This window comes from Ovis aries, chromosome 22 (assembly GCF_016772045.2).
Source record: "Ovis aries strain OAR_USU_Benz2616 breed Rambouillet chromosome 22, ARS-UI_Ramb_v3.0, whole genome shotgun sequence".
NCBI lineage: Eukaryota > Metazoa > Chordata > Mammalia > Artiodactyla > Bovidae > Ovis > Ovis aries.
The window spans coordinates 50,422,613-50,445,937 of NC_056075.1; the positions used below are offsets into that span (position 1 = coordinate 50,422,613).

The window sequence follows — 23,325 nt, forward strand, 5'->3', positions numbered from 1 at the left end:
GAAGGCCCCCCTGAGAGGGAACGGCCAGCCGAGGTCAAGGCAGGGGACAGGGAACGGCTAGCCGGGGTCAAGGCAGGGGACAGGGCAGCTTCCGGGCGGCGGAAACGCACCAAAAGCTGTGAGTCTCAGTCTACCACGGCGGGTTTACGTGGAGTTCACCTCGGTCGGCACGTCGGCGTCATCGAACATGAGGCTCGCGACGGTGCAGCATCTGCGCGGGACAGGCCTGCGTTTCCTATTCAGGGCGATCGCCTCGGGGGGGTCAGGGCAGGACAGCCCTCAACCCCGCTCTTTCTCGACGGAAGGGTAAGCAAGTCACGTGTACAGCTAGAGCAGCTTGTCCTGACGTTAGACGATATAAAATTCATAAGAACCCCAGCCTCATCCATCAAGTCTGCGTTTTATTTATACTCAGCCTCGTTTCAGAAAAGGATTGGAGGCAGTGACCCATTTCCTTGGCCCGGTGCTGCCGCCGGGCAGACGTGGGAGCTGACCCTCCAGCGGCCCAGGCCGGCCCCTCCTCGGTCCAGCTGGCTGGGGACTCAGCTCCCATCACAGGTGCCGGGCCCGGCCCACTGGACAGAAGTGGGGCTTCCGGGCACAGAGCAGGGGTGGGGCAGAAGGCTGGGGAGTGGACGGTCCCCACACGCTGGAGCCCAAGGCTGCAGCCAGGATGTTGGAACCGAGATGGGGCGAGCTGGTCAAGGCAATGTGCCCCGCGCCCGGCCGGCCCATCTCTCAGGCCATCCGCTCCTCACCACAGGCCTTTGAGGTCAGAGCCCCCCGTCCAGCCTGCACCCAACTGAGCCAGGGCCACGGGGGCCTGGGGTCCCGGCTGGCTCTGCGTCCTCCCCTGGCCTGCTGGCCGTCCCGTGCTGACAGCTCACACCCTCATGTCCACTCGGTGATGGCCACTAGCGTCCAGCTCGCTGAGGCCCCTCCTCCAGGACCATGTTCTTCCTCGAACATTTCCAATCAGTCTGTCGAATTCTTTGGAATTCAGTGAGTCTGTACGTCAGTTTGGAGAAAGCTGGCACCCTTCCCACACTCATACCCTGCACTCATTTAGGGCCACACTTCTCCACACAGAGGTTGCACAGCTGTCGTACAACGCATCCACGAGCTTTTCTGAGGCGTAACTGACACACAGCAGACGCAGACCCGAGGTGCAAGACTGATCGACATGAACGCACACGTGCACACAGCCAGGAACTGCACCACAGGCAGGGGCGGCCGGCCGCAGGCCCCGTCAGGGAGCAAGGCCCACCTCCGAGGGGGCGTGTGCTCGCCATGCATTTACCCACAGCATTCAGAACATGTGAAGAGCTCCCACAAATCAAGAAAAGGACTACAGCAAGAGAAAACTCACAGAAGTCTTGAATAGGCACCTCATGAAAGGGGACGTCCTGACCACCAGCCAGCCAGCAGGAGACAGAGCTCCATGCTTTACCAGCAGGGCTGCAGAAATAAACCGCGGAGGGGCTCCACCCCCCCCCCACTAGAGCCTGGAACTACAAGAGGCTGGCAAAAAGGAGGCTGGCCAGGGCGTGACCACCATCGCTGGCGGCGGTGCAGCTGCTCAATACTTCCAGAACTGTTGGTCAGTAGCTGGTAAAGTTGAATGGATAAGATCCTACAGCCCCCAAACAGCCCCCAAACCAAAACTAATTGAATTTTTAAATAAGAACCAATACAACACTGTAAAGCAATTACCCTCCATTAAAAATTTAAAAAATTAAATAAACAGATCCTACGGCCCCGCCCATCATCACCCAGAAACGCACACCTCTGTTCACCAAAAGACACACACAAAGAAGCTGGAAGAGGCACACCCTGGAGTGTACCCAGATGCCCAGCATCAGCAGAACGGGTCAACAATGCTGATCTTTTCGCACAGAGAGTTCCAGACAGAAGGGCAGGAACAGACTGCGGCAGCAGCCAGCACGTCGGCCGGGCGGGCCTCGCAGGGGCGCCTGTTGAGAGAAAGCAGCCAGACACGTGTGCTCCTCGTTTGCCTTTCATCTATTTTCAATCGTAGGACGATTGTTTCCCAATATTGTGTTGGGTCCTGCCATACATGAGCACGAATCAGCCATAGGTATACGTACGTCCCCTCCCTCGTGAACCTCCCTCCCGCCTTTTCTGTTTTAGAAAAATACATATGTTCCTGTTACTAGACGCAGAATCTACAAATGTCTATTGTGTTCACCGTTAATTGTGATCTCTTATTCCCTTGCCAACTTGTGTCTCCTTGACCTAAAAATGATGGAAACATCCTGAGACCTCCCACTACAATGTCGGGCTTACTGATTCTTCTCAGCAGGTCCTTCCTGTGTTCTGGGGCTACTCTGCCAGGACACACAAATTTAAAAGCAAAATACGCCAGGTGTTTAGCAGGCAGCTGAGGGGCGCAAAGAGGGAGACTCATAGCTCTAAGTGTGTGTGTGATGAGCTGGACAGCAATCCCATGGACTGCAGCCCACCAGGACCCTCTGCCCATGGGATTCTCCAGACAAGAGTACTGGAGTGGGTTGCCATCTGCTCCTCCAGGAGAAGCTCTGAGTTCTCAAATCAGAAAACAAGGTATCTGACTGACTCGCGTTGATGTATGGCAGAAACCAAAGCAATGCTAAAGAGCAATCACCCTCCAACTAGAAATAAATAAACTCAAAACAGAAGAGGACACGAAGAAGAAGGGTATAAAATAAAAGGAAAAACTAGCAAAGAATGGAGACGAGCTAAATAGAGACAAACAGTTCAGGGGCTTCAACAAAGCCCAAAGCAGCCTTCATAAGGTCCATAAATCCATGAAGCCGCTGGAAGAGGAAATCTTTCAAAAAGAGAGAAAACACAAATATTGAAGATGTTAGAAAGAGGATGTCATTGCAGCCCCTACAGGCACTTAAAAGCTAGTAAACAAAGATCATGGACAGCTTCATGTCATCAGATTACACTACGTGGACGGAACGAGAAAATTTCCTGAAATACATAATTTACCAAACTAACACACAAATAAATACAGTCTGAACAACCTTATATCTGTTTTTTTAAAATAATGCATTCCTACTTGACAATCATCATATGAAAAGAACTCCAGCCCAGTGACTTTAGCAGTGAAGTCCACCAAATTTTTAGGAAAGAAATGACATGCCGCCGTCTTACAGCCTAATTCAGAAAACAGAGACAATGAGCGCTTCTTAACTCTTCCCATGAGACCAGTATTTTTCTGATATCAAGATCTGATAAAGATATTACAAGAAAAGAAAATTATAGACCAATATTCTTCATGAGCATAGATGTAAAATTCCTCAATGAAACAAGGGCAAGTTAGCAGCAATATATATATCACGACTGAGGTTTATGCCAGGAATGCAAGGTTGGTTTGCCTTTGAAAATCCATTGCTTTGAGTCACACTACACTGAGAGAACAGACTAGGAAACATACGATCACCTCCACAGATGCAGAAAATGCAGTTTACTGTGGGTCAGCCACGGCTGCCAACATACCTCACACAACAGCATTTGCCAAAAGCTGCCAACATACCTCACACAACAGCATTTGCCAAAAGCTACAGCCAGTCACGATGAAGACACTCAGCAAACCAGAGCAGAGCAGAACTTCCCCGCTGAGAGGACGCCTGCAAAAGGTCAGCAGCTGAACCGCACAAGATGGGGACAAAGTGAACACTGTCCCCGCGCTGGGGAGCAAGGCAAGGCTGGCCGCTCTCACCACTTCCCTCAACACGGCCCCGCCCCAGCCAGCAACGCGAGGAGTTTACCGGAGATCGGAAAGGAAGAAGTCAAGGTGTGTTGATTCACAGGTGACGTAGCTGTTTACCGAACAAGTCTTAGGGAATCGACAAACCCCTCTAGGATTATAATAGCAAGTGAGTTAAGAGAGGCCACGGGATGCAGGGTCTACACAAAATGGATTAGATCCCTAATACGTAGTAACGAACCACTGAGACTTTTAAAAATTCCACTAACAATAGCACCAAAAGCATCAAATACACAGAAATACATCTGAAGAAAAATGGGCAGCGCTCACACGCACAACACAAAGAATCACTGTCAAGAGGAATCACAGGAGCTACATCTGCGGACGGAGGCCCTTTGCCCCAGGGTGGGCGCGGTGAAGCGTGGGAAGGGATCGCTGCTCCCCAGGTTTACCCGTAGAGCCAGTGCAGTTTCAGTCCAAACCCTAGCAGGCTCTTAAGATAGAAACTGGTAGGCAAGGACTGAAATTTATCTGGAAATATAAATAATCTAGCAAAGCCAATATAGCTCTTGAAAAAAACAGCACGTTTAGAGGACTCCCTGGATCTGGTTTGAAGACTGTGGAGCTGGTGTGAGGATAGACACATGGGCACAGGACAGACAGGCTGCTCAGAAACAGCTGGCACCGCCCATGCCAGCCGGCCTTTGACAAAAGCGCTGATGCAGGCCCACGCTCAACATGTGCCTTTCAACAGAGGGACCCAGAGCCGCCAAACCGCCATCAGGAAAAACACGGACCTTCCCTGCGCCTTGTACAACGCCCCCACGTAATTCTAGACGGACGGCAGACATAGATAAAAACGGTGCAGGTACGAAACTTCCAGGAAAAAATATAGGATAATATTTTTGCAACCTAAAGACAGGCCAAGATTTCTTAGATGTAATGCCCAAAACACCAACCAGAAAAGAAGAAAATGGATGACTTTGGCTTCGTTGAGATTTAAAACGTGTGCTCTTTAAAAGTCACGAGGCAAATGAAAAGTCAAACCTAGGAGATGTATTTGCAACACATTTCCAACCAAGGATGTGTGACCAGATTATATAAAGAACACTAGGAGATCAGTGATAAAATGGCAAAACGCAACTTAAAAGGAGGCGAAGACGTGGACAGATGTCTGTGTCCACGTCCTCCTCACAGAGGCAGACGTATGAAAGTTCAACGAGCCAGGAAAGGACGCGCAGCGCTGTTAGACACCAGGCGATGTCAACGACCCCCAACAGGGCACCACCGCCTCCCGCCGGAACAGCCAGGATGGACCGACACACCAGGGGCCACCCAGACGGGGCCAGCCACCCCCACACGCTCTGCTGGGGCCAGAGCCCCGCAGGTCGCTGTGGGAAACACCTCGCACGTCCTCACAAAGTAAGACGTGCGCCGACTGTGCCACCAGGTGACCCCATTCCTAGAGATCTTCCCAAAAGAAACTGAGCAGATGTCTGCACGGGCAAGTTCTCTGCAACCGCACTCCTAACAGCCACATCCTGGAAACGACCTGAGAGCCACGTGCAGAAGGCTGGATAAGGAAATCGAGCTGTATCCGTGCGATACAGAACAGCACTCAGCAAGTCCTTTTAAAAAAAGAACAAACCACCGATATGGAACACGATGGACGAATCCCTCAAATCCCGCACTGAATGGAAGCAGGCAGGTTCAGGCGCGCACGTCGGGTGTGACTCTGATTATGTAAGTTCAAGGGCAGGCAAAACTAATCCGTCATGACAGAAAGAGCACCCGCGTGCGCCTCGGGGGTGGCGGGGGCCGCCTGGAGCAGAGTGGGGGCGGGAGGTGAAAGGCCCCGAGCAGCGCAAAGGCTGAATCCGGGCGGGGGGGGGGGGTCTCGGGGACACGAGGCTTGGACACACTTGTCAGAACCCATCAGCCGTGCCCTTCCTGTGCATTTTCCTGTAATTAGAGCTCGGTGAAAACATACGAACACGTACTATGGACATTTTGTAGAGGGGAGTTTTAGGTACCCAACCTACTGTATCGTAGGAAAGAGTCTTTCACGGTCAGAGAGCAGGAGCCGGGATCAGAGAGGCCAAGTGACCTGCCCACGGCCACAGGGCGCCAAGCAGGCCGGGTCAGAGCCCAAGCCTCAGGACGGGGGGTAGTCCACCATGGGGCTGGGGGGTGGCCTCAGGACGGGGGGCTAGTCCACCGTGGGGCTGGGGGGTTGGCCTTGGCGAACAGGGATATTGGGGGGGCTCAGCCAGCAGGAAGGGGCTCCGGGAGCACGGACACCACAGGAGCATCTCGCCACGTGAGCAGCGGGCCTGGGTCCCTGGGGGTGGGGAGGGGAGCCGGGGGCACAGGCCAAGAGCGGCGAGCAGGGGGTGGCGAATGCCCCCGACGCCTGCTGCCTTGGGATCATCTCAGCTGGACGTCCAGCCCATGCGGGAGCGCGTTGGTTCTGAGACCGTTCTGTCAAGGCGTCCAGGGCGACCCCACAGCGCAGTGCTCAGCCTCTGCACCTGCCCCACCCCCCAGGGCAGACCCTCCGCCCTCCCCACCCACCCCGTCCGGCAGCCTGCGCCCCAGAAGGTCACACAGTTGGGACCTTCCAGACCAGCCCCAGGCCTCCTGACACCCTTCCCCCTCTGCGGCTTCTCTGGGTAGTGACACACGTGCCTGGGCTCCGTCTGGGCAGAGTGAGCCAGCTGGGCCAGGGCTCAACCCCCTTTAGGAGCAGCGTGCTGGGGGCAGGGCACTGGTGTCCTTTTGGGGGTCCCTTGAAATCTGAACAAAATGGGAGAACTTGGCACCCACAGAATTCGCTTTTATTCTGGAGCCCATGACGCACTCAGATCACACCTGCGCGTGCGCGCCCGTGGCTGCAGCTCCACGTGTGTCCCTGTGTGAAGGCGCGCGCTCAGGCGTGTGCCCGCGTGTGTCAGTGGGCGCGTGAGCCCGAGTGTGGGTGGTGAGTGTGCACGGGTAGTGTGTGCCCGTGTGTGTGAGTGTGCATGGGTAGTGTGTGCCCGTGTGCCCGTGTGTGAGTGTGCATGGGTAGTGTGTGCCCGTGTGCCCGTGTGTGTGAGTGTGCATGGGTAGTGTGTGCCCGTGTGCCCGTGTGTGGTGAGTGTGCGTGGGTAGTGTGTGCCCGTGTGAGTGTGCATGAGCATGTGTGTGCCCGTGTGTGTGGTGAGTGTGCATGAGCACGCGTGTGCATGTATGCCCATGTCACGAGTGTGCATGAGCACGTGTGTGCCTGCGTGTGTCTGGTAAGCGTACATGCACGGTGGCTGGACGGAGGGCCAGCCCCAGGGCTGACAGCCATGTCTTGCCTGGAACTGCTTCACTGGGATCCCGCAGGGGCTGAGCTGTGGGAAGACCCCGCTGAGCCCCGGGGTGGGGGTGTGGGGAGAAGCCTGTGGAGGCGAGCATGGGGCCTCGCAGCCATTTATCACCCTGCCCCGCTGAGAGCCGCGCCCGCCCCCGCCTCCTGCCCGCCTGCCGGGCCCCCGGCTGGCTGACGGGCTGGCTCATTCCCAGAGGCTCAGAGGCCGCTCGCAGAGCTGACAGCGGCATGTCTGGCTCTGGCTCCCGAGTGTCAGCTCACAGATCAGAGCTGCCGGCCTCGGGGCTGCCCATCCACCTGGGAGCGCCTGGCCTCGCCAAACGGGGCGGGGCACTCAGCATCAGGTAATAGTACCCTACAGGGCACCTGAGCCTCACTGAGAATCAGTTCGAACAGCTCTCAAACACACCGGTGTGGCCTGGTGGTGCTCTTCTGGGTTCGATCCCTGGGTCGGGAAGGTCCCCTGAAGGGAACGGCTGCCCACTCCAGTATTCTGGCCTGGAGAATTCCAGGGACTGTACAGTCCATGGGGTCGCAAAGAGTCGGACATGACTGAATGACTTCCACTTCCACTTTCTCCGTTCATTAAAGGGCCTCACCCAGAGGGCAGCCTCCTGTCAGCAGAGGAAGCGGTTTGTCCCCGAGCTTCTGGCGGATCCAGGTTGGGGTGACGGTGGTCCCCCCTGCAGGGGCTCAGGGAGGCGCCTCCTCTGCAGCACCAGGCCGGGTCCTCTGCCCCAAAGGGAGGCTTGTGCGTGAGTGAGCGAGTGAGTGTGCTAGAGAGTGAACAAGTGAGGCAGTGAGTGAGAGAGTGACAGCGAGGGAGTGAAACACGGACCACGAGCCGCCCCCCGGCCAGCAGGGCTCTTCCCTCCCAGGTGGATTCCCTGACCAGCCACTGGGCTTCGGGGACTTATTCTTTAAGATCCATGGGATTCTGGGGCCATAAAGGGGATTCCACCATTTGTAAGATGAAGCATTTAGGCTGGAGTCCAGGAGCGGGCTGCACGGGTCTGCAACCCCGAGGGGCCTTCGCACAGGAACGGGGCAGGAGGGGACGGGGCACTCGGGCAGAGCAGAGCTCCCCAGGCCGCCGGAGCCGGGCAGACGCGGGCGGCGGCTTCTTCCTGTGGGCTAAGACCCCGCAGGCCCAGAGCTGGGTCCCCCAGGACAGCTGGTCCATGGCTGGTGGGGTCACCTGGGGGTATGATGCTGACCAGGCTGCGACTCGACGGCGGGACGCCCCTAGGGGCAGGAGGCCCGGTGCGCGAGGCGGGGGCCTGCATGCCTGGGACCGGCTGATAGCCCGGGTCAGGCTCACCTCACAGGGCAGCTGGCGTCTCAATCAAGCGCCGGTCCCATGCTGCGTTTGGATAAATGGAAGCCACACAGCATTGTTCGGGAAAGTTTCTATTTTAAATTCCACCTCACAGTAAGTGCAAGGTTTTATTTCAGTCCTTTTCTTGGAAAAAGAGATTTGCATACGCTCTGGGTGGAAGCGGATATTTAAGATGAATAATCCGCGCGGCTGCTTATTTTACAGACGAGAGGTGACAGAGCATTTCCCAGCCTGTGGGGCCGCCCGAGGGACACTCCGCGAGGCAGGGGCCTCGTGGGGCCTGGCTTCAGAGTGCCCCCTGCCCCTCGCCCAAATGAGCCCCCAGGCCTCGGGCCCCCTCCGGCCGCCAGCACGGGCCTGTCTGCAAAATAAACCTGGGCAAGCGCAGCCCAGGTGCTGGGCCAGGCAGGAAGGCTGGCAGACACCCCGGGGCAGAGCCTGCTGGGCACAGGGGGCCTCCAGCTCCAGGGCCGCTGCTGGCCGGGCCCGGGGCTGAGTCGCCTGCCCTGCCCTCCTCCTCTGAGGAGCGGCAGCTGCAGCGGGGGGAGGCGAACCAGAGGGGACCCTGGAGGTCAGCCAGGCCCAGGCCCCAGCCCTGGGGACACACGCAGGGTCCTGATGGGTGTGCCGTGGCTCCTGGGACCAAGGACGGCACGACCGGTCAAACCTTGAGGCACCAAGGGGGGCCCGGCCCAGCGGACGCTGTCCTGGGTGCTGCCTGGTGCTGCCCAGCAGCCTTCGGGGGGCAGGGAGGTTCAAGCCTGCGCACCCACCACACGGGGCCAGAGCCCACAGGGAAGGGGGCGAGTGTCGGGCCACGAGCGGTCCACCCCCTGGGGCCGGTCCCTGCCTGCCCTGGTCTTGGAGCGTCTAGACTGGGCACCAGGAGAAAGCAATGCAAAGCTGCCGCTTAGTCGGGACCTGAGCACGGGGGCACCGACGGCCCGGGCGCCCCCCGCCCCGAAGCAGCCGAGCCTGGACTCCTCGCCCTCCCGGCTCCTGGGCCCACGTCCCCCACAACGTTACATCCTGGCCTCTGCACACCCGGCGCCCACGTGGCCACACGCGCCTCACCACATCCAGGACTCCAGGTCGGATGGACCTCCTGTGCCTTCCCTGGGGTCAGGACACCCTCCAACCATCCCTCCCCGCACAGACACGTCAGCCCCCAACCAGAATCCTCTGGGTCCTGTTTGGTCCCTGCCTTCCTGCCCCGCAGCTCTGCGAGGAGCAAAGATGCTCTAACTCTGGTGGGGAGAGGGGAGCCGACCGGGAACTCCAGGCCCCAGCCCCTCCAGGGCTGCAGCCTCTGCAGATGGGAGTCCAAGACGATAGAGCCCAGGGTACGGCAGGGACTCATGAGGAGTAGACAGGAGCGGACGCAGCCGCCCGCCCCAGGCCTTGTCCTGTCCCACCCAGACCTTCACCCCAGGTTCTGCAAACCAGGTTTTCGGTCACCAACTTCTCTAAGCCACAGAAAGTTGGAAGGTGGATGTGCAGTTAGAGAGCAGCATAAATTCAGCAGCAAAACGTGCTCAGGAAAGATGCAGGAAGGTGGTTTTTAAGCAGAATCACAAGACACCCGGAGCTAAGGGGGCTGGGATCAGCTTCGGTGCCAACAGTCCTGCAGAAGGGCATCTCCCCTGCCTGACCAGCCCGGGGTGGGGTCAGCACCTCCCCTGAGCTGCTGCCCAGGCGTTGAAATGGAATCCGGCGCACCATCTAAGAATCCTAGGAAGACACCGGCCGCACACACAGGACGCACGGGTCTGCTCCGGGGCTGGCTTCCCAGGTGACCAGCATGGTGCAGGAGCCCCCACGGCACAGAGCAGCTGCCCCCAGGTCCCCGGGCCACAGCCATGCCCTGAGCGCCCGTGATGCCAGCCCCCTCCCACCCTCCCAGCTCAAGAAGCTGGATTATCATCCTGGAAAAGGGGTGGGTCTATTTTTGGCCAAACTGGATAGAATTAAGGAAAGATATTATTTCGAGATGGAACATGAGACTTCTGTTCTCTTTTATGCTCCAAAAATAAGAGTCAGAAAAGGGAGTGAGCTGGGAGTCCACATCCTCGGGGGCGCTCAGGTCTGTGGTTTCCAGGATGAGAACCCACCCGGCTCCCAGCGGCAGGCACGGCAACCGCCACAGAGCTGGAGGCCAGCTCCACGCCATCCCCAGGCAGGGAGGCGGCAGGCGGGGGGTGCTGGGCAGCTCCTGGGCCTCTAAGCTGCAGGAAGGCGGGCAGCCTGCCTCTCCTGCGACCTTGTGGGTGTCATCATGTGAGGAGACAGCAGACCTGCAGAGCGGCCTCCACTGGACGGGGGGCTGAAAGCCTGGGTTACCTGCTGGCCTGCAACCCTCGGGACCCTGACACGTGCAACACACATACACACACGATGCTCACACACAGTGCACACACACGGGGCTCACACACGGTGCTCACACACGGTGCTCACACACACGGTGCACACACACGGTGCTCACACACACACGGGGCTCACACACGGTGCCCCAGTCTGGAAAGCACTGGAAACACCGTCTTAGGAAATTAAAATCTTCCTCTGAGAAGATGACTCCCAGGACAGCACGACCTCTCCAACGGATGCGCTGCCACCGTACACCTGGTCACACGGTTCCCGCGGGCCACTGGCGAGGAAAGCAACGCTCACAGGTGGGGCCCGCAGGCTGGGTTTGGAAGCCACGGGATCCCCAGGCCCCAGCGGGAGGAGCAGAGTGTCAGCTGGGGCTCCCCCCGACGTGGCCGTCCCGGCCCAGCCAGGGAGGGGGTGAGGAAGGGAGGGCGCCAGTCCCCCGGGCCGCAGAGGTGCCATGCCTTGAGGCCGCGCCGCCCGCCGGGCATACACGGCACCCCGCAGCCCGGCCTCGGGGGCGCCTGCAGCTGCTGTACTGCGAGGGCTCTGCAGAGCCACCCACCCCGCTGCCGAGAAAAGCAGACTCACGCCACCCCCGCTCGGCCACACAGGCCCCGCCCGGCGGAGCCCCGCACCAGCCAGGACCGCAAAGGCCCCCGTGTCACCTTCTGCAGGCGTCAGGATCCGCCGCCCCCAAGCAGAGTCCACGCTGTGTGAGCCAGCTCCGCGCAAAGGCGCCTGAGAACCCGAGCTGCTTATTTCGCGGAGGGCCACAGGCCCATGGTGGGGAGAACAGCTCCTGTCCTGGGGGCGCACTGAAGCCCCGCCTCGAGAGAAACTAAACAAAGTCAGAGGCCATCAGGCAGAGGCAGCCGAGGGCACCGTGATCACTCGCGACCCGTGGCGCGACCAGGGGCTGCCAGCCTGGACGAAGCTGGGCCGGCGGAAGGGGCACGGCTGCCCCCGCCCATCTCTGGGGAAGGAGCAGCGCCCCCACAGAGGGCGGGGGACCAGTAAGGGACCACATGGCGGGTCCCCTTTCAGGCCCAGAGCCGCTCTGAGGCTGAAGCTGAGGCGCTGGCCAGGTGCCCCAGGCCCCGGTGCCCACGCCCTCTGCCCCCACGGGCACTGCCCATGCGGACACCTCGCCGAGCAGCAAACCAGGTGCCAGCACCGAGGGGAGAGGAGTTCGAGGCCACGCAGGGGGAGGCTGGGCGGGACCAGGAGCCTGCGGGGGCCACCGGACCTGGGGCCCAGGCCAGTGCCCGCTGGGCTCAGCGTCTGCTAGCCGCCCACAGGGTTCACCCTTCTCCGCTGACCACACAGGCCCAGGCCCCGGCGGCACAGGCCGTGGGTGATGGGGTCACCAGAGCAGGCCTCATCACTGGTGCCCAGCTTCCGGGATCCTGGCGGGCCTTCCTGGCCAGTGACCCGGCAGCCCGGACACCCTTCCCCATGGCCTGAAACAGGCAGCGACGTCCACTGAAGGGCAGGGGCCATCGCGTGGGGGCGGGGGGGCGGGAAGGCCCGGCACGTGCTGGACAAGGTCCAGCTGCCAGAAGGGGCTGCCCATACCGCTCGGGTCCAGAGGGAGCAGCCTGCTACCTGGCTGGGGGCACAGCTCTACACACTCAGCCGGAGAAGCCCGGACAGGGATTCTCCAGCAGGCCCCACCCTGCCCCGCCCCCCACAGGAGCCAAGGGTGCAGCTCCCTCCCCACACGGAGCCAACAGCATCGACCAGCGGCCGGCTGGCTGCAGGCAGGCCCTTCCCTGTCTCAGAGTCTACAAATTCAGAGACGTGCTGTTGAGGACTTTTGGGCACCTGCAGCCTCCAGGCCCCGCTGCCCACGGAGGGGAGGCACCTCACAAACCCAGCAATACAGCGTTGAAGAGGCGACCCAGACCAGACGAGGCCCGAGACCACCTAGCCCAGCCGCGGGGGCCCCTCACTCGCTGCACGAGGAGGGGGCAGGCAGGCCAGGGGCGGGGCTGGAGGGGCAGGTGCTGGGCCCTGCTGCCCGTGCTGAACCTGCGACCTCCCAGGCCTCTCCCATCCAGGCAAACAGCCCAAGCAAGGGCTGCAGCCCTGGGCCGTCCCTCCCCAAGGCCAGGGGAACGTTCTCAGGGAACAGTGCCCCTGCCCTCACAGCGGCTTCTGTTCTAACAGGAGATGGCAAGCTGTGTGACGTCGCTCAGACGCGTCCAACTCTGTGCGATGCTAAGGACTGGCTCCCGCCAGGCTCCTCTGTCCGTGGGATTCTCCAGGCAAGAAGACTGGAGTAGGTTGTCATGCCCTCCTCCAGGGCATCTTTCTGACCCAGGAATCAAACCCACATCTCCTTCATCAGCAGGAGCACCACCAGAGGAGCCCATGACCCAGGAGATCGATGGTAGAAACAATTAATTGATGAGGACAGCAAGTGGAAAAGCAGTGAAAATAGCAAGATTTTAGACTTAAATATACCAACAATTACATTCAAGTAAATGGATGAGCATCCCTTCTAAAAAGCAGGCATCTCCAGACTGGATTTAAAAACCCAGAGTCAACCAAGTGCTATTTATAAAGAAACCGCTTCCTCCTTAAAGGTACAGAGGCAAGAGGTTAAGGGAGGAAACGGCTGCTCACAAACGAACCAACCAAAGAAGCCAGGCGGCCACATTAACATCAAAGTGGACTTGGAGCCAAGGAGCATCATCAGAGGCGCCCTAAGGATAAAGGCGCAAGTTGCCCAAAAAGACACAGCAGCACCAGACGCTTATGCAGCCAAGACCAGACACGTGGAGCAAAACCAGCAGAGAGGAAGGGGCAGACCAACCAGCAGACCGGAGGCTGCATCGTTCCTCGGCGTGGCCGGTGGACAGGAAGGGCGCGAAAGCATCAAACGCCGACGTGAGGGGTGAAGGAGAGGCGTCACTAAGGACTCTGAGGGAAAACAAGCAGTTTACGCAAGGGACGGATTCCACCCCTTGAAAGACAGGCCACCAAAGCGAGCACAGGGAGGAGCGGGGAGTCCGAATACCCTCTAGCTATCAAAGAAATCGAATTTGTCCTTAAACCTTCCCTACAAAGAAAGCTCCAGGCTCAGTGGCTTCCCTGGTGACCTTTAGCAAAGATTTAATGGAGAAATGACATCAATGTCACACAGACTTTACAGGAAACGGAGGAGGAGGGAATACCTCCAACCCATCTTATGAGGCTGGCGTGAACCTGACAAGGACATCACAAGGAAGGAGACTCTAGGCCAACATCCCCCGAGAGCACAATAAAAATCGTACGCTGCGTGTGTGCTCGGCCGGTCAGTCGTGTCCGACTCTGCAGCCCACGGACTGTAGCCCGCAGGCTCCTCTGTCCACAGGATTCTCCAGGCAGGAACACTGGAAGGAGCTGACATTTCCAACTCCAGGGGACCGTCTCAACCCACAAACAACCTGAGCCTCCTGCAGCTCCCGCATTGGCAGGCGGATTTATTTTTTAACCACTGAGCCTCTGGGCTCGCCTCAAAATATCAGCAAATTGAAGTCAGCAGTATCTAAACGTGACCTTAATAATGTGAGACTGATATTTTGTTCAAAAGTCAATCAGTGCAATTTACCACGTTGGCAGAATAAAGACGTTACCTCCACAGACACAGAGAAGCATTTGGCAAAACCCAACAACCATTAATGACTTTAAAACAAAAGCTCATCCAACTATGAAGAGAAGGAAACTCCCTCGGTCTGATAAGGGAATCTTTGAAAAAGCTCAGCTGGCATTGAACCTAACGGTGAAATACTGGACACTTTCCCTCTAAGATCACAAAACAGACAAGGACGCCAGCTCCCCGCTCCTCTAACCAACATTGTGCTGGATGTCTAGACAGGGTGAAACAGCATAGAGTTGGTAAATCCGTCTTCATTCAGAAGCGACATAGAAAACCCTGTGAAATCGACAGACAAGGTATTAGAGTAGGTACGTTCCACAGGGCTATGGGATACAGTCAAGACGCAACGATTTATTTTTAAAAAACACAAATCATGCCTGCAACCCCTGCCCAGTGAGGACTGCGACGCCATGCTGACAGAAATTAGAGACCGGGCTCAATGCGCCCAGCGCCACGTTCCTGGACTGGAAAACTCAAAACGTTAAGAAGCCTGTTCTGTTTTAAGTGATCAAGTTTCATGGACTCCCAATCAAAATCTTCGCTTACTTTAGGAACTGATAAACTGATTCTAAAATTTACAGCAGAAGGCAAAGGATCTAGAACAGCCAAAACAATCTGGAAAAAGAACAAAGTTGGAGGCAAACGCGCCTGCTTTCAGCCCCACTGTAAAGCTACAACGATCAGCACGGCGTGGCGTCGGTGTGAAGACAGACAAAGAGACCAACGGAGCAGAACAGAGCCAGGAAGAGGCCCATGAGTTCAAGTTCCAGAAAGACGCCAGGCAACGTTCCTGGGGAAAAGATGATCTTCTCAGCGAGCAGTGCGGGGTCACACAGGCATCAGACTGCAGAGGAGGCGGAGGGGAGAGAAGGACGGAGAGGAAGAGGGCGGGAGGAGGCAGGAGAAGGAGCAGAGGGAGGCCGAGCTCTGGCCCTGGCGTCTGAGCAACAGAAACACCGACCTGAAGCGGAGCGTGAGCAGAGGCGACCGCAGAGTCGCTGCAGCGGAGTGAAAGTGTCTCCAGTCGATGCTTTACCTCTTAAAGTGATCACATTAAAGAACGGAGGCTGTGAGAGGCCACGGCACGAACCGGAACTCCGCTTCCCTTCTACGACCTCAGTGGAAAAGGTGAGAATCTGGAATAAGTTTCCTTTGGGAAAGACTGGTGGGAAAACACGGAAAACCCTGGCCGTTGTCGAAAAGCACTGGGGTCTTTGGAGTCAAAAGCAATGGAATTAAACTCTAGTCGAGACGAGCTCATCTCCACTCCTGGAGTCTGGTAGGGCTCAGTGTGAGTGGTGAGCTTCTGTGTTTATGTCTTTGATCTGGCTTCGTTCTTGTAATGCAGCCACCCGATTCTGTGACGGGGGAATGACATGTGCTTTTCATACAAAAGAAAAAAATAACAGTAAAACCATAAAAGCTCTAGAAGAAAGGGAAAACAGTCTTTATGACCACGAGTTAGGTGGCCATGTTCCAGGCAGGACACGGAGGGAGCAATCCCCAAAGGGAGGAACGGGCCCCCAGATCAAAAGCGCCTCCTTTCCCAGAACGACCACTGAGGACCGACGGGAACGCCACGAAGCGCAGACTGGCTCCCCCTCCCAGCGCAGGAGCAGACTGGCCGCCAAGGACGCGGGGAGACCGGCTGGGACGCTGGCACGCTGCACCTGAGGCCCGGGGCAGAGGCACCCACCCCCTCTGAGGCTGGTGCCCTGGGCGGGCACGGCGCTCTTGCACTGACAGGACGGGACGTGAGTGCCCTTGGGAGAGAAGATGCTGCTGATAAAAAGTAATTAACAACCTCCTGAACCTTTCAATTAACAGGATCTGCACACGAGCAAACCTGCGCTCTCCAGAGCATTGCTTCTTCTTTTTTTTTTTTTAATTAAAAATAACTTAAGTTTGTTCTGTAAAGGTTTCTTGAGATTCCACTGGACACACCCACATGGGTCCAAGGCCAGGCCCACCTCTGGCCCCAGGTGACCACCGTCGCCTCGCCGTCTCAGCCCATGATGCTCAGATCAAGGTTGCACCCCCAGGGCCTGAAGACGAGGGTCAGCCCACGGAGAGGGCAGACAGGACACGCCCCTGCCCTGTAAAGTGATCGACCCCCAGGTAAGCTGTGCTGAGCAAACCCAGCCTGCGGCACAGTGGCCCATGGCTCTGACCTCACCTGCCGCTCCACACGGAGCCCCCAGCCTCGGAGCTGGAGGGCGGGGCCCACAAGGGCTCCACGTCCACCTGTGTGCCCTAGATGGCCATTGTCGGCTGCAGCACCCGTGAGCCGGACACCGGCAGTGGGGGGAACACGGGTGGCCTGTCCCTGCCGTCCCAGCAGAAAAGAGAGGCAGAGCCCACACGCGGGTCAGGCGTGGGCCTTGCCTCCCCTCCAAACCCCGGGCCTTGCTCAACACCCCAGGCTCCCCTGCAGCAGACCGTGGGGTCCTTCTGAGAGAGAACTTCGGGGGCCTCAACCATGTCGCTGCGTCTTCAACGAGAAGGGAGATAGCTCCCAGGAGAGCTGCCCACCCCAGAAGCCAGCACAGCGGCACCGCCCCTCCACAGGGACAGGGGTCCACAAGGGGGGCCGGGGTCCACAGGGACAGGGGTCCACAGGGCCAGGGGTCCACAGGGACAGGGGCCCACAGGGACAGGGGTCCACAGGGCCAGGGGTCCCCAGGGACAGGGGTCCACAGGGACAGGGGCCCACAAGGGGGGCCGGGGTCCACAAGGGGGGATGGGGATCCACAAGTGGGGACGGGGGTCCACGGGGGGCCAGGGAGCCCACAAGAGGGGCCAGGGAGTCCACGGGGGGCCAGGGAGCCCACAAGAGGGGCCAGGGAGTCCACGAGGGGCCAGGGAGTCTACAAGAGGGGCCAGGGAGTCCACGGGGGGCCAGGGAGCCCACAAGAGGGGCCAGGGAGTCCACAGGGGGCCAGGGAGCCCACAAGAGGGGCCAGGGAGTCCACGGGGGGCCAGGGAGCCCACAAGAGGGATGGGGGTCCACAAGGGGGGTCAGGGGTCCACACGCTTATGCTCACATGCACACACAGGTCAACCCCAGAACCCCAGGCTGAGCCCGGGTACCCTGCAAGTTCTCAGCCCTGGGGCCCCTGAAGCAGGCACTGGGGTTGGTGAGCCTGGCTGCTACCTCGGGATGGAGGAGTGGGGACGGGGAGCTCAGGGCACGTGGAGGGGCAGGGAGGGGAGCTCGGGGCGCGTGGGGCGGCAGGGATGCCGGCAGCCAGTTCTCTGGAAGGCAGAACCAAGGTGCCACGTGAGGTCCAGGCTGGGGAGGTGGCGCCTCGAGTGTGGCGGGGTCACAGGGCACTTGGAAGGAGGAAGCCAGTGAGGAAGGAGACTGCAGGGGTGCGGGCGTGAGTGTGTTAAAGGACACGCGTGTGACACGTGAACCAGAGACTGGGCAGAAAAGCCTGGAATGTGGGAGGCAAGGTCCTGGCTGGAGGGAAACTTGGGAGGCGTGGCATATGGATGGTGTTTGAAACTGTGAGACCATCCGCGTGAGCAAAGCAGGAAAGGAAAGGAGGGGGCAGGAGCCCAGCGCCCGGAGTCACCCGGGCGGCAGGAGGAGAGGCCGAGGCAGGCAGGGGCGTCCCGGGACAGAGGGAAGCTGGGGGGGGTCCAGACGGAGATGCGAGAACGGGGCGTCAGCCCTCCACCGTGCAGGGGACTTCACGAGGGCCTGGGGGCTGAGGGACAATCCTGGCCTGCAGGTCCAGGGGACAGGCCCCCACGCGGACCAGTGCCCTCAGGAGTTCTGCTGAAAACGGGGTACAAGCGAGCGGGGACAGGGCACCAAGGGGAGCTCTCGACACGGGAGCAGGGAGCAGGCTGTTCACTCTCCCCCAGACGCACGGAGACTGCCTTCTGGGTGCCTGGCATCGGTCTCCACCCTGGGGACACAGAAACGCCTGGTCCATGCCCACTCACTCCTCAGAACCTGTGCCACCATGTGCCAACAGTTATGAAACGTGAACTGGGCAGAGCGCGCAGCTCAGGCACGGCTCTGGATTCCCCAGAGCCAGACCTGCAGGCCGCTGCCCCCTGCCCAGAGCTGGGACCATGGACAGGCCTGCCTGCAGGCCTGGAGATAGACTGTGCGTGCCCCAGTGCGGGTGGAGGGGCCCTGGGTTAGGAGGGGATGGGCAGGGACCTGCTCTGGGCCTGTGCAGACTTCCTGAAGGTCAAGAGTCTGGGCCTGAGGCTGAGCAGTGCGCTGGGTACAGCTCTGTGCTTTAAAAGGTCATTATCTCCCAGGAAGGGTGAGCACCCCCAGCGCCCAGATCTTGGTTTCTAACACCCTACCCGGAAGAAAGACCTGGGCTCCTGGGAGAACTGGCTGATTCTAGGGTTGGGTTGGGGAATACACAGTGAGTCTGGAGCATGTTCTGGTCACAAAAAGGAAGTGCTCAGAAAGAAGCAAAGACAGAAAGCAGTGAGGGCAGCAGGCCCAAGGGGCCAGGAGCCAACTGGGAAGCTTCTGATGGCCGGAGCTGGCCAACCCGAGAAGAAAATAAGTCAAACACAAGAGCTCGGGTCGCAACGCAAAGCACAGAACAGAGATCCGTGAGTCTGCAAGGGCTCGAGTGAATGACTGATCAACAAAGCAGCTGGAGAACACACAGCTCTCTATGCCAAAGAATCCAAGTGACTTCATGGAGACACCTGCCCTGGAGCAGGTGGACCCCAGCCTCCGGCCCACAGTGATGGCACGGTGTGGACGGGGGACGGAGACCCTGACGGTGAAGACACCTGGCAGACACGACCTCGGCCGGGTGGTCACGGCCAACATCAGCAGCAGCAGGCCAAGCTGAGCGTATGCACCCTCAACAGGGCGTGACGAGAAGAGCATCTTTCCCGCAGTCTTCCTCCCAAAGACCCAAAACTGTCAAGGTCATCAAAACAAGCGGAGTCTGAGAAACTGACTCAGCTCACAGGGGCCTAAAGACGGACGGTGAAATGTCATGTGGATCCTGGATGGGACCCAGGAACAGGAAAAGAATGCTCAGTAAAAACAGCAAGTCTGAATAAACCATGACTTCAGTATTTCTGAGAGTCACGGTGGTTCATTTCACGTGTCACGCTGACTGGCCCGGAGCACCCAGGTTAAAGTGTTCTGCGCCTGTTCTGGAGGGAGCTTCTGGGCAAGAGCGGCAGTTGACCAGGGACTCGGCAGGGGAGGCGGCCCTCCCCGATATGGGCAGGCACGTGAAGACGCTCTTTGGAAGAAGAGCTATGACAAACCTAGGAAGGGTATTTAAAAGTAGACACATCACTTTGCCAACAAAGGTCTGTGTAATCAGAGCTATGGTTTTTCCAGTGGTCATGTATGGATGTGAGAACTGGACTGTAAAGAAGCCTGAGCACCAAAGAATTGATGCTTTTGAGCTGTGGTGTTGGAGAAGACTCTTGAGAGTCCCTTGGACTGCAAGGAGATCCAACCAGTCCATTCTGAAGGAGATCAGCCCTGAATACTCATTGGAAGGACTGATGCTGGAGCTGGAGCTCCAATCCTTTGGCCACCTGATGTGAACAGCTGACTCACTGGAAAAGCCCCTGATGCTGGGAAAGACTGAAGGCGGGAGGAGAAGGGGATGACAGAGGATGGGATGGTTGGATGGCATCACCGACTCGATGGACATGAGTTTGAGTAAACTGCGGCAGATAGTGAAGGACAGGGAAGCCTGGCGTGGTGCAGTCCACAGGGTCACAAAGAATCCGACACGACTGAGGGACAGAAAAAAATGTTCGTTTACACACACACGCACACACACGGGCACGCACACACACGCACACAGAGGCACGCGCACACACGCACACGCACACACACGCACGCACGCACACACACGTCATTACTCTACTTTCTGGTGTTTGTCGAGAGAACCCTGACCAGCACAATCCCGTCTCCCCACGGGCTCCCTGGCCGTGACAAGCACACTGTGTTAACGTCAGGGGAAATGAGGTGCGAGAGATGCAAGCACCCTCTGTGCCACCTTCACGTCTTCTCTGCAAATTTTCTGAGAAGCTAAAAAGGTTCTCAGTGAAGTTTACTTTAAAAGTCATGTACACCCCGCGAGTGTTCGAGTATGGACTGGAAGGGGGTGTGAAAAGGCACAAACGGTTATCCTAGCGCTGAGATTACATAAGACGCTGCATTTCTTAATAGTTTTCTCGTCACCTTTCATTATATAATAAAAAGCTAAAAGGAATAAAAGATCACCCAGCAGCAGCGTCTGCGGCTGGACGGCAGCTGCATCATCTATCACCCAAACTGGGGCGCGTCTCCGGGCGGGAGCGGGTCCACGGCGCTCCGTGGCTGAGCGGATGCGGTGAAGTCAGTGATGCTGGACAGGGGACAGCAGGCGTTGTCCCCAAACCCTCTCTCCCTTCCCCCTCGGCCCGCTCACCCTCAGGGTCTGCACCAGGTCCAGCTCTGGGGCTCTGTGGGGACCAAGCCCCTTCCTGTCTGTAGCTCTGAGTGCTGCGGGCCCCACACGGCCCAGGACCCCCATCCAACTCGAGTTCCACCAGAAAGAGTGCCCAGGCCCCCCGCTCAGCATCCTGTCCCGGAGGGCAGCCACCACCCCCACGGCTGCCCACATGCCCTCTGGGTCAACGCCAGGCAGGGCCATGCCATGGACACAATCTGGACACCAACGTGGGCGCTGGGTCCACCCTTCCTTCAGCTCGTGACTCTTCACCCATCCCGTCTGGCTCCTCTGTGCCCCGTCTCCTTCTTCCTTCCTCTCAGCCCTGTGCTGTCTGCCTAAGGAGCTAAAAGACAACTTCACAGACACAAGATGACCTTGACACAAAGAATAAAAAGGAGACAGGGGACTCGGGGACAATGCAAACGTGCGCGGCCCCCCAGCCCAGTGCAGCCCCGGTCCGGGCCACCCTGCGCGGCCAGCTCCCGAAACGAGGCGCTGATGTCGCTGCGTCCAGCCGCTCCGTTTCCGTTTGGGGGCAACGCGGTACGTGGTCACAGATGACTGACGGGGCAGCCGCCCCACAGGAGCTGAGACCCCAGGGACCACCCCCCCACCAGGGACACGACTCCTGCTGAGCCTGCCACCAGCCCCGGGTGGCTGAGCTGACCAGGGGGCCGTGATGGGGAGGCCAGTAGGTTTTCCCAGCTCCACGGACCTTACGTGGAGCAGGTGACCCACCCAGATTCCCAGCTGCAGAATCAGGAAACACAGTATAAATGGTTGTTGCTAAGTCACTGAGTCTGGGGGTTGTTCACTGCCAGACACAAAGAGCAAACAGGCTGCCCGGGGGCGCTCGTGGTAAAGAACCCTCTGCCAGTGCAGGAGACCTAAGAGACGCAGGTTCGATCTCTGGGCTGGGAAGATCCCTGGAGGAGGGCGTGGCAACTCACTCCAGCATCCTTGCCCGGAGAATCCCATGGACAGAGGAGCCCGGTAGGCTTCAGCGCATGGGGTCGCATGGAGTGGGACACGACTGAAGCGACTCAGCACGCTCACACACAGGTGGCAGAGTGTCCTGGGGTGAGCGGCCGGGGCCAAGAGCCCACTCCTGGCTCCCAGGGCCCCAGGCTGAGGCGGGAAGCTGGGAGGCGGTGCCCAGCACTGCGGGTCCCACAGGGCGGGAGCGGGAAGGGGGCACTCGTGCCTGAGAAGCCCAACAGACTCCAGACCCAAGCGCACCGTGCTGCACGTCCCCGTCAGTGACAGGTCCCACTTGGCGAGTGGACACAGAGCTGCAGAGCGCGTCTACACCCCAGAAACCGGAAGTGCTCGGCTCCTATTTTCAATAAATTGGGAGCAACACCGACGCCCACTACACCATCCCCTTGGCTTCAGGACGTAAGTAATGCCAAGCCGGGTTTGCACGGCATCGGCTCTGCGGGGCCTGCACGGACCAAGTGCTGGAGGCCACCGCACACTCAGTCACAACTGCGGGTGTGGAGGGTGGTGGGGGGTGAGGGGAGTGATCTGGGGGCTGGGTGGGGCGCGCTGATCTTGCCCAGCGCCCTGGTTTCTAAATAAGAGATTTCAGGTCAACGAGAAAATAGCTTTTGATGAAGCAGGCATCCTTAAAAATAACAATGATTTTATTAACTGTAGCTTCTCCCCAGTTGTCTCAAATTCTGAGCATTAAAGCATTTCTGCATGCTGGCCACAGCCAGCGTTTAAGGAAGAGAGAGGAGCCCACTGTGGCCTCCAGGGTGCCGGTCAGCATGCGTCCACCCCCTGGGGTGGGACAGAGGTCTAGAGAGGGTGACAGGTGACCACCTGCCCACCCCTTGGGGAAGCAGGGACAGGGCTGGAGGAAGCGTGCCAACAGCTGTCAGGAGCAGCAAGGTCCAGCACCCACTGGACTCTCGCCCGCTAGTAGAGATGCCGGTCGCCACAGTCTTCCCTCGCCACAGATTTATCCAGAGACGGCAGAGCGAGGCAGGGGCTGAGGAGCACACAAGCAGGAAAACTGATTGGACAGGAAACGTGGCGTCAGAAGAACAAACACCAAATCTGGTTCTGAGCATCCCACCCAAAGGGGAATCTGGCCCAAGGCCGCGGGGCACGAACCCTGAGCAGGGAACCACTGGGCTGGGGGTGGGAGGCGGGCAGGGCTGGGCCGTCAGAGCAGCCAGGACGAGAGGACACAGTGGCCAGGAGGGGCAGGGCGCAGCCCTGAGCCACCTGCCTCTGGCAACACGCCTCCCCCAGGCTGGGTGGGAGTTGGCGGAGGCTGAGTGCTCATCACGGGCAGGAAGAGGCTCAGGCTGTGGCATCGGCTGCAAATGCAGGATCCAAAGCGCCACTGCCGTCCCAGGTGCGCGGGTCCACGTGGTCGACGCCGGAGAAAAAGAGCAACACAGAAATAAGAGCAAGACTGAAGAGAGCCCT

General features: G+C 58.8%; 1 protein-coding gene across 8 annotated transcripts in view; it reads right to left on the reverse strand.

Moving 5' to 3' along the window:
* STK32C (serine/threonine kinase 32C) overlaps positions 1–23,325 on the reverse strand; it is a 72,728-nt gene that overhangs the window by 41,486 nt on the left and 7,917 nt on the right. The window contains exon 1 of one of the 8 annotated variants that reach the window (XM_042238910.1): positions 3,545–3,696. The exons of the other annotated variants lie outside the window; for them this stretch is intronic. The gene's annotated coding sequence lies outside the window, so the exon portion shown is untranslated. Of the gene's footprint in view, positions 1–3,544; positions 3,697–23,325 lie in introns of those variants that run through there. 8 annotated transcript variants of the gene reach the window in all.